This window comes from Wolffia australiana, chromosome 4, assembly GCF_029677425.1.
Source record: "Wolffia australiana isolate 7733 chromosome 4, ASM2967742v1".
Taxonomy (NCBI): Eukaryota; Viridiplantae; Streptophyta; class Magnoliopsida; order Alismatales; family Araceae; genus Wolffia; species Wolffia australiana.
In genome coordinates, this window is record NC_135838.1 from 5,095,960 (window position 1) to 5,107,656 (window position 11,697).

Genomic DNA, 11,697 nt, shown 5'->3' on the forward strand with positions numbered 1-11,697 from the left:
TGGGCTTTTATTTTATTTAATATGAATTTTTAAATGTTTTTGGTTTTTTTTTGGCGCCGGGTGACGTGGCACACTCACAGCCACTCGTTTAAAAGAAAGAAAAAGAAGAAAGAAGAAGGTGACGTGGCGCGCTGTCGCGCCGCCACGTCTCCCTCCGAAAACAAAACGTGTTTTGCTTCTTTTTTCTTCTTCTTTGCTTTGTTTTCTTTGACTTTTCTTCAGGTACACGTGGACTTCGAAAAGCGCACGCGCAGAAGACGAAAAGCATGGAATGCGGAGCGCTTTGACTTCTCAACGGGCACGGAAAACGACGCCGATGACGAGGAGAGAGAAAATATCAATGGCTAGGATTTCTTCAAATTGAAACGGCCATAACTTTTGATCTACAACTCCAATTTAGCTGAAATTTTCAGCGTTGCTTCGTCTCCCCCTCCTCTTTCTATCCATACCCTCAGATCTATAAATAGAGGCCTGGATCATTGTAAAAATCATCTTGGACTTTATTCCTACTTGTGTAGGCTGATTGAAAGATAGTGAGTTTTGAGATCCATCAAGAGTGTTCTTGGTGTCCAGAGTGTGTGGGAAGAAGCGTTGGAGAAGAGGAGGGGCTTACCGGCACTCGTAAATCGCCGTGATCCTGGCGGAACATAAGGATCTAAGGTAAGTGTCCTCGCCTTACGTTGTCTCTTTCCCTTCACTATAGTTAACATAATTAGAATTTATCATCATACTTGCACTCTCATTTCACTCGTGTTTCTCGTCTCTCCATCCGTGCCATCATACCCAACCATTATCCTCATTTATACTTTCGTTCATCTTCGTGTCCGTCACAATCATTTACTCTTTATTTTAGTTGAAATAACATATACATTTAGTACTTCTTAATCAATATCACTAGCTCATATCCTTGAATCGTGCTTTTGTCAATCTTCTCATAAGAACATCATGAGTTAAGAAAGTAATTCCTTAATCTTCGTTCCCTGTGGAGACGATCCGTACTCATCCCTAACTAAATATTTTTAAGTACGGTTAAATATATTTATTGAATAATCTCAATCACCAACGACAAATTTTAACCCTAAAAGTGAGATTATCAATCAACATCTGTTAAATGAAAATTTATATCTTAAAAAGAAAATACCCAAATGTCATGTATACCAAATGTTATCAAGAGTTTGCCATAAAATGGGTACTGTTTTCAAGCGCCATATCAGCCTTCTAGGGAGATCATGATAAAATATTTCTCTACTTGATGTCCCTTTCGTATTTGACAACTAACCCTTGTCGTACCTGCTAACACAATGAAAATAAAGTAATCAATGTGTGAAATATTGTATTATAAAGAAATTTAAAAAATGGATGTTAAAAATTAGTTTTACCGAGATATTTTGGTCTATCATCCTTCTTGTGGAGTTTTGTCATCATAGTCTCCTTCCGCCAATTCGAGCTCTTCAATGTCGAGCAAAAACTCAGCCATTATGCTTATGGATATTGTTTCCTCAAGCAACATTTTTATGTCATCATTATGGATATGTACTAAGCCGAAAGACTTGAATGTTTGTATCAACAGATTCCACCACCAGTAGCAAGAATATTTCGAAAGGTGCACTAGAAAGTTAGGGGATATCTTGCATCCTTTGCCTTGCCACCATAACAGAGAATCATTCAACATATGAGTCATTTGTAGGTAAATATGTAACTCATCTTTGAATGTTGGTTGGCACAATCTTGACATGGGAACACAAGTACAAACCTTGACTTGATAGACGATGCATACCTTTCATCCATCTGGCCATCCTCGTAATCACCCATGCATTGATTTTAGGACTAAAAACTACATGCAACATTTTATGTGTGGAGTTGCATCTAGTCTTCACATCCAACACCAACTTTCTACTATTCGATGTCTTTATTTTTGCACACCAATAGAAGTAGCTACTTTGTGTATCATCTGATGAACAAATTGCGGCACCTATTTGACATACCCTTGTAACTAAGCCTAGTGGCGTAGATGACCATGCCTTATCATCCGATGCGGCACCACCACTGCAAGAGGAGATCACCCATTCCATGACACATCGCCATCCCCAACCTTGGACCCATGATCGAAATTTTATTTATTAATAGATTTGATTTCTAGTTTTTTTGGAATTTCTAGTTATTTTGTCTTTCCTCCAAAGGCCTATAAATAGGCCATTACTGTAATGGATCATTGGTATTTTTGGAATTGAACTTTTCTTATGAGAATTACTCTGGTTTCTTCACAAAATTTCAAATAATTGAATTTCAAATATATTTTAAAATAATTATTTTAGGTGTTTTTATGCATTTTTTAGTATTTATAAATTGGAAAATTAATGAAATAAATGAAAACTAGTCAAAACTATTTCAAAGAAATGAAATACAAATTCCTTTTGTTTAGATAAGTTCTAATAAGTAAATTTCATTTTTGCATAATTTTTAGGGAAGTAAATAATATTTAACATTGAAGAAAACCTTTGAGCGCAATTTGTCAGCGGCGGAGCTCCACTGGGCGAGTAGTAATCTGAAAAGACTATAACTTTTGCTACAACATGAGGAATTTTTTAGTGTTGTTTGATGCATTGAAAAGCTTACAGTCTAGGATATCATATGTAATGTTTACTTATAAAAAATGGTGATAAAATTCTAATCTAACAATCAGGAGATCACACAAATCTTGTTGTCACTTCCCCCAAGTGTCAAGTTGTGATTATTCTCCAAGAATCTTGATCACCCTTATACTCTCTCTCCCACAATCTTGTAGTAAAATAATGGAACAAATAAAACAGATGCTCTAGGCCTGCAACAACAAGTTGGGAGCAGAAATTCAAGATGAGATGCAAAGATGGCAGAGAATAGAAAAAATAGAAGTATCCTAACTCTCCCAGCCATTGGATTTACTTCCACGGGTTTGGAGAGCTAGGGTTTCTTGATTTCCAGCCTCGACCCAAGTGCCCTCCTTATATTTGAAAATAGACCTTTCAAATTGAGATTGTGAGTTAGTTCCACAATTATTGCCTTTAGTTGACTCGGTCTTTAAGGAGGTTTGAATGGGCTTCTAGAGTGGGCTTCTTGTATATTGGGCCTATTCTTATAAACTATTTGATTTCTACTTTACTCCCCTTTGTATCTCAAATTCACCATGGTATTTACCTAAGTCCTGTTTATCTCATAAAACTCCATAACTATGTGAGAAATCTACTTGAGACTAAAGAGTCAAGTGGGGTTAGTCTTAAAAATCAATAAAATATACAAAAATACAGCTTAGGAAAATGAATCATAAATTTCTCATTTTATCCTTAAATGGTGAATAATATTAGCGAAAATCTAAAAATATGTGGTAAAAAATAAGTATAAAAGCATGATTTTATTGATCTAATTTTACTTTATCAGATACTATTGTTCACTATATTATGGTCTTATCGTAATTCACTCAGTATCTAAGTATTTCATTAAGAAGAATATGGCAGTGGCAAAGATTCAAGCCAACCATGCCCAAAGCTCACATCATAATGTGCCTATTTTTTAATCAATGGAGTTAATATCAGTCATCCTATATTCTTAAGTGGGATCAGAAAGTGAGATTTACATACAAAATATACTCACCTTTATTTCATTTTTCAGGCCACCTGACAAACCAATCAGAGGTAAGACACTAACAATGCAATTAAGACACGATGCCAAAGAGAGAAAAAATATGAAGATTCGTGCTAGCACAAAAGAGAAGAGAACAAGAAGCACATAAAGGTTAGGGGGCAGCGATCAGCAATCAATCCCCTATTCTTCATATTAAGGCAGAAATACTAGATTCTTAAGTTGATTTGGATGAAATTTATGACTTCTTCATTCACATATATTTGAATTTGATTTGATTCAAAGTTTGAAATTTGATGTCATAGTATTTTACTAGATCAGCATCTTTGAGGCATTTCATCAAACATGGATCAGGCATCTAGGAATTTTCCCAAGTTATCCTATTTTCCTCTCAATTTTATCTTTAAAATAATACTAAAAATACTTTTAAAATATTTATGTCTATGTTAGCTGTATGATATAATTATAATCTAAATTAACCACAGTGCCCTATATTCCCTATTATCTTTTATTATTATCTCATCACTTTTTTATTTATTCACCTCTTCTAAAATTTAATGAAATCTATTCACTCGCCGTCCCATTAATCGTAAACTCTTATTATTGATAAATATTTTAATTCATTAATATGAATATAATAAAATAACTTATTTCCCCTTTTATGATAATTCTTATACACATTTCTCTCCATTATCCCTCTCTTATTAATATCAATATTCCTTTACATACTTTCCATCTCTAATATCTATAAAAAATTATTAATATCATTAGTTTTTTATATAAGTATGAGCCTCCTCACCTAAATAAACCCTGTTATCGCTCCATCATCATCATTACGCTATCCTAATTGCATTTGAAGAAGAGAGAAGAGGGGAGAAACACCTAACAGTTTTGGTATGGGTGACATACTTAAATCCATGAATGTAGTTTTGTGACTCTAAAGGTAACATGTTGTCTATATGATGGAATTTGCATAAATAATTCTTGCTATGTGATCACTAAATTCTATTTCATGCATCAAATTCCACATTAGGTAATTTTCTTATTTCTAATGAATTTGGAATGATTATTATGTTGAATATGACCTGATGAGTAAATTGTTGATAAAGTAAAAAGAAATAATATAAAAAATATATAAATAAATAAATAAAAAAGTTGTGGCTACAGCTGCAGCCACAGCCCGAGCACTAAGGGCTCCACAGCTGCAAGCCGCAAGTGCAGCCATAGCTGTAATAGACTACACGGGGACCCTAAGGTATGCGCACATGCACGTGTGAGGGTCCCTTGATTGTTTTCTTTTTAATTCAAATCTAAAAGAGTTTCAAATTTTATATACTTTTGAGAGATTCTAAATCTTTCCGTATGGGATTAACAAATTAGAATTTTCAGAAAGGATCAGGCTGGGCCAGGGGTAGAAATAATGAAGGTGTTGGCACACCCACGGACTGCTGTAATACTAATTCATAGAGGAAGCCAATACTGGGCTCAACTTTGACCCAGCCAGATTCCTGAGTCATAATGGGTTTTTCTTATAACAAACGATTTTATCCTGACCGGCAATCTTCTCTAAGAAGATTGAATGGTCAGATTAAATTGACCTCTTTTTAATAGATTTATTTTTACCGGCGCCAAATTAATGGCTGACGTAGGCCAATGAAGAGATGCCATCTAGAGGAGATGTTGACCGTGCGTGGACTACTGAGATATAAGAGGGATCACGGCTATGATTTAAGTGTAGCTGTTGAACCCTCTAGGATGTGGATCGAAAAGTAAAGGAAGGAAACGGTCTACTTCAACCTCTCACCATCATCGTTGTCCCCGGAAATCTCATTCCGGCGACAAGAAGGCAAATCTCCGCCAAATTTCCATCGTAAAAGAGGGAGGACTGTCCCATATCAATCAAAAAGGTTCTGGGATCGACTCTCACCTATTAAACAGGCATTAGCCAACACGAAAAAGGGGTGGAGTCACTAGTGTTAAAATCAAATTTTAGAACCAATTGGGGAGTAAAAGATCCCTCAAATTATTCTGATTCTTCTTGCAACTCTTAGTTAAGAAAAGTGACATTTTTTCAACCTGAAAGGAGAAGACAATAAGCTGAGAATCGAGGACAGAAGATGGAAACTTACGTAAAAGAATTCTCGGCCAGAAGAGGATCATAAGCTGTCGGCGACCCCAGATGAAAGAGTGTTCTGTTTAGTTGTCAAATTTCAGACATTAATAGTTCAAAATCTATAAGTTTTAAACCCATTTAGAAGCTTCATACACAATACAACAACCCAATATTTTACAATTTAAGTAAAATATTTCTTGTAAGCATTTACTCAAATGGCAAAACCTTACTTATTCATAAAGAATTTTAATCAAATTTTCTTTATAGTTCTAATCCAATTAATTTTTAAAAATACCTTTAAACTCTATTGATTTTCTAGATATAAAATACATAAAAATCCTCTGTGTTTCTTATAGAAGCATCATATAACTATTTTCATTCTTTCAGGCATTTCATCAAATCCATCATGTTCACAGTCTTTTAGAAAAGTTTACTCTGAATTTTCTACTATAAATCAATTTCTAAAATTTAAATAAAAATTACCTAAACTCTCTAAATATACTATCATAATACAAATTTTGTACTACAACTAAAATCAGTAGGGGAAATTCTCTTCATAAAAACATTTATAAACGCCCTCTCTCCCATAGAAATTTCTACAAACCCGTAGTGGTATTATTTCATTTTCCTCAATTAATGCTCTGTATTATTTGTTTCTCACTGATCTTCATTTTCCTAGAGACCTCTTCATATTCTTTTACATTCTCCTATCTTGGATTGAAATATCAATAATCATTAAAATTCTTATTAGATTTACTATTCTAGAATCCCTTGTCCCTGACTTCCAATCCTCAGTTAATTCTAAATCTAAGAGTCAATCCCTGTGGAGATAACCTTACTCGTGCTATACAGCTTTGAGTAAGATTCAAAATTCATAAATATTATTTGATAGAAGTGAAAGCAATAACAATGACATTAATACACCTATTTTCACTTTACCAATGGGTGAGTTTTATTCAAGACCTTACCTTTATTATACTGAGTGGGAATTATTTATCAAAACCCCTAAACTTAACATATATCTTTTGACATCCAAAAGATCATTTGTGTATGACACCCTAGGCCCATTTATTAATTTAATTAAAGACTTGAGTGGTATTATTACCATTATTGGTCTTCCAAATTAATTATATATATCATCATATTGATTAATTAATCACATATCAATTTAACCCAAAAGATAGGTTGAGTTTCTAGCTCATGCAAATGATGCTTTGGCATAAAGAATCCCAAATAAACAAGATCAATACTTTTTTAAAGATACAAGGAGGTATTGACAAATCTCATACAAGTTTTTTTATTTTATTTGAGCCTTGTCCCTTTCTTAGGCTTGCCATTATTTAGCATGCTCGTTTCAAGCGTGAGTCTATTTTGGATGAGTACATATTAGTCATGCTAAACCAAAAAAAACTCATGTTATAACTTTTTCTCTAATTAATAAATAATTATATGCAAGGAAGCAATGGAAGGTGGTCACGAGGAAATGTGATTACCTGTTGAAAAAGAAATAATGTTATAGAATAAATGGCAATTTAAGAAAAATAGTGCATTTGAGACAAGTTAATAAAGAAATATGGTGTAATAATAATTCTTAATGTATGACACTTGAAGATGAAAGATAATTTAAATTATAATCTAGGGTTTATCTAAGTTTTTTTAAAAGTAATTTTAAAACCATAAATAATATTATGAAAATACTTTTCTTACCCATCATAACCATGTTGGACAAGACACCTTTTAAGAAATACATCTTTGCCTTAGTTTTCAAGACAAAGATGTATTTCTTAAAAGGTATATTCTACATGATGACAAAAACTATAGTGTAGCAGATTTTTTGTGTTATGTGGCAGATTTGTTACATGTTACCAACATAAATCTTCAATACTTTATACTGATGCACTACTCCAACCTTTCATACTAAAAATAAAATGCTAGGACAAAACAATGGATAATATCAAAGGGTACTCAAAATATCAGTTTATGGCTCGATTATGCTCATTTTTTACAGCATCAGAAAATACAGCTATTGCATAGAAGTACAAGACCCATTTGTCCTCAGCCAATTATAGAGACATTTTCAAAAGAAATATTTGAACTTCATGGTATTCAGAAGTGTATTGTATCAGATGAAGCCTCTTTATTATCCATTTTTGGAAGGAGTATCATTGCCTTAAAGGCACCAAACTGAAGATGAGCACTTCCTACCATCTAGAGGCAAATTTTGCAGTCTGATGTCAAAATTTGAAGACGTTTAACATCTGGAAACCCCAAGTTATGAAGTAGATACATTTGGCTTGATATTACTATATACATCCTATCATAACTCCATCGTCTCCATTTAAAGTTTTACACATCGTAGAAGCTCTATCTCTTACCGATATAGCTCCTCCCCCGCTCCCAAGAGACTAGATTGTGTGGAATGAACTCCTTAAAACACAATTAGAGAAAACCAGACGAAAATTTATTGTCCTACTCAACCCTTCTCCAAGCTTTTCACATGTCTACCTTTAAAATTGCAATCAGAGATCCATCTATGTTTTAACCTGTACCATTATTTTGAACAGAATAATTCAATGATCAGAGGCCTTGGTCAAGTAGATCAAAACCGCTTGAAAAACCTATCAAATCTCTCATACATCAGCATTTTCGTTCTTCCCTTATTTTTTGCCAAGGGAACACTAATGTTGTCCCCCACTAATTTCTTTAAGTTTCTTGTCTCAGTAGGATATACAAAGGCAATCTGTGTCTTCTTGATGTCAGACATTGTTGGGGACGTCGTCCGGTCGGCACTGAATATGATGGTTCGGTGCAGATAAAGGATGATGGTATCGAACGTCAACGGTGTCGTCATCCGATGGATATCCTTAACAGGTCGTTGTAACTACGATGCGCGAATGAATGTCATACGTGTCGTATGTGCAGACTCTGACTCAAGGAAGGCGCTGAGCTCCAAGCTTGGACGGAGTTGTCGGGTGACGGCGACAGTGGCCTCTTGAACCTCGTCGGAGCGACGAAGGCGTCTACGGCCGAACAGACTCAGTCCGTAGGGCTCGCACGTAACGGACGTACTCGTCTGTAGCGGTAAGATACTCAAATGTCGTAGTTCTCTCAATTCTTCTCTCTCACCTACCTAGCCCGAGCGCAGTGGAGTCAAGACGAAAATATACTACAAAAGGTAAATAAACGAGCGACGGGAGAGGACGGGGTACCTCGTCAGCGTGGCTCGCAGTGTAGGATTTCGTCGACATCGGCGGCGGTCGAAGCGGGGGTGGCAGAGAGTCGCCGGAGAGATCACGGCGGCGCGACGAGCAGCTCTATGAGGAGGAGGCGAGCAGTGGGGCAGCACGACGAGCACTCACGGAGGCAATGACAGGGTTTGGTAATGACGCTCCTTGGGTCTGAGCGTCACCGTGAAATTGGCACTGGGAAGTGGCGCTTCCTGTCCGGATTAGTCTTCACTGTGCAACGTTCGCTCAGCTAATGCAGTGTCACCAGGAAGGCGATGTTGGGGATGAAAACAATGTGCGGCTTCCACGTCTGTTCTTGCGGAGGTCGACCTGCGGCAGTCGAGGCGTCTGAGTCGTGGTCGTTCGCGGGATCGGGGTGGCTAATTGATCCACCGAGGAATGCAGAGACAAGGAGGATAAGGGAATCAGTGATTCACCGTTCAATTCGCCCCCAATTAATTCTTCTTCCATCGTTGGTCGCATGAATTTGGCCTGCAATGGTCAATGCGTCCGAGTCGTGGATGATCGCCGGTTTTTGGCGGCGATTTGTTCCACCAAGGGATGCAGAGGAAGGATGAAGGAGCGGGGAATCTTCCCCTCCTGTCCTCAGTTCAATGTGCTCCCGATCAGTTCTTCTTCCACCGGTAGTCGCAGAAATCGTCTTGCGACGGTCGTTGCATCTGATGTCGCAGTCGATCATCGGATCAGGGCGGTAAATTGAACCGCCGGTGAACGCAGAGGAAGGAAGGAGAGGAGAGAAGTCGAGGATTCACCCGATCTCTGATCGATTCTTCTTCCGGTCTTTGATCACTGTTGTTTCCAACAATTTCTTCTTCCGCCGGTCGCGACGTCCAATTCCGTGGATGATCGTGAGGTTCTCGGCTGCAAATTTAAACACAAGGAAGAGGGAGAGGAATGTACTCGATGGTCCACCCCAACTTCCTGGTCAAATTATCCTCCCGATCCACAGCTTCGCCCTCCCTCTCCTCCCCTCTAGTTCTTTCTCTCAAAGAGGGGGGAGACTAGACTAGAACAGAACGCAACAAATCAACTTCTATTCTTCCTGCTCTGAAACTGTGGCTTCAACGGGGACGGGGACGGAACTGCAACAATTCCAAAATCCAGATCTAAACAAGACGTGGGCCTACCTGGCCATATATAGGGTCATGATGGGTCCAACAAGGATAGAATAGGGTCCATTAAGGGGCCCTTATATCATGGGCCCCATTACACATGAAGGGAAATTTAGAGATTAAAAAGAGAAAGGGGATAGGACTAGAAGACCCCTTCCCACGACGATGAAAACACGGATACGGGACGTGTCGCAGTGCGACGAAAACAGGACGACGAATGCGTAAAACACAAAACACGACAAACAAATGACGAAAATGAAGATACGATACTCGAGCATCTTCACCCGGCTTTCGATGAGAGTGGCCGGTAGCACAGACGGCGTCGTCGATGATCCTTGATGGTGTGCGCCATCACTTCTTTTAGTAAATGCTCATATGTCTGATCAAAATTGGCTATTCTATAATGTCTATTTAAAAGATCTCCCCCTAAGCCGAGCAAACATTCAAATATCTGTCCAACATTCATTCATGAGGGTACTCCTAAAGGGTGAAGACCATATCAACAGGAGTTCCATCTTGTGAATAGGGCATGTCTTGCCTAGGCAAAATTTAGAAATAATACCCTCATTTCCATGTCTTCCTGCTACTTTATCACCCACTTTCATTTCACGATTCTGTGAAATATATACACGAATCATTTCAAGGTTATTACTGGAACCCTCTTTTTTCTGGATCCATCTCATATCAATTACTCGACACCTTCTGCCTATAGGTAGTTTTGGAGAAGTCTACTTTGCAGTGGAAACCTGAATACCAAGTATGGCTCGTAATAATCTATCCTCTGGTGCATAAGACGATTCATTCACTATCTGAGGCGTTAATTTACCTACCAATCATGAAAGGAAAGGGTTCCTTATTTGTACAAATGGTACTTCGAATTTGGAACGAGCATAAAGAAATAATTTTCTTTGTCCTTTTTCATAATAAAAAACCAGGGCTGATCTGGTACTTTTCCTGCCTTTCTGGATGACATTTAATTTCTGAACAAATTATTTTGAATAAAATTCAATTCAATTTGAATTGGAGTTTGATTTCATCGAGATTTCATAGTGTTGTCTCTTTGAGACATTCTGTCAAATACCTATCAGGCACCTATGAGTTTATTTGATCTAATTCCAATTTTATCTTATAAAAACATCTTGAATAATACTCATTAAATATCTATTCTTTTATAAATCCTATTTTTATCACTATAAGCCACTCATAAATATACAATAATATAAATAGTTATCTCTTAATGACTCATATCCTCCTATTACTGTCCCCCCCCTATATCTAATTAATTAAACCCCTTAAAAAACTAAAGAAACTATATTCATTCCCTATCCCTATTAAGCTTTAGATCATATATACATGTCTTTCTCTACCTCATTAATATATATAATTCAATTATATCTCCCCCTATCTACCCTAGTTTTATCCCCTTTCTTATTCTTCTATTCATCTTAAATCTTACTAAATAAAAGTCCCTATTCATGACCTAGCTAAATAATCATGTAGATATTCCAGTAAACTCAGTAACTATTTTCTTTTATAAGATCCAGACTTTCTAAATTCAAGGCCAAGCTTTGAAACTATTCCTGCCTTTCGGTTGCATCAGAAAGAATTC

General features: G+C 36.8%; 1 long non-coding RNA gene across 2 annotated transcripts; it reads right to left on the reverse strand.

The window, feature by feature from the left end:
- Positions 1-8,260: 8,260 nt before the first annotated feature.
- On the reverse strand, positions 8,261-10,861 carry LOC144701685 (uncharacterized). Of its 2 annotated transcripts, none has more exons than XR_013581080.1 (2): positions 8,938-10,861; positions 8,261-8,854 (listed from the first exon to the last, which is right to left on the reverse strand). It is a non-coding gene; the product is annotated as an uncharacterized LOC144701685 (long non-coding RNA). The 2 variants fall into 2 exon arrangements; XR_013581079.1 differs by having other exon boundaries at positions 8,261-8,858.
- Positions 10,862-11,697: the final 836 nt, after the last annotated feature.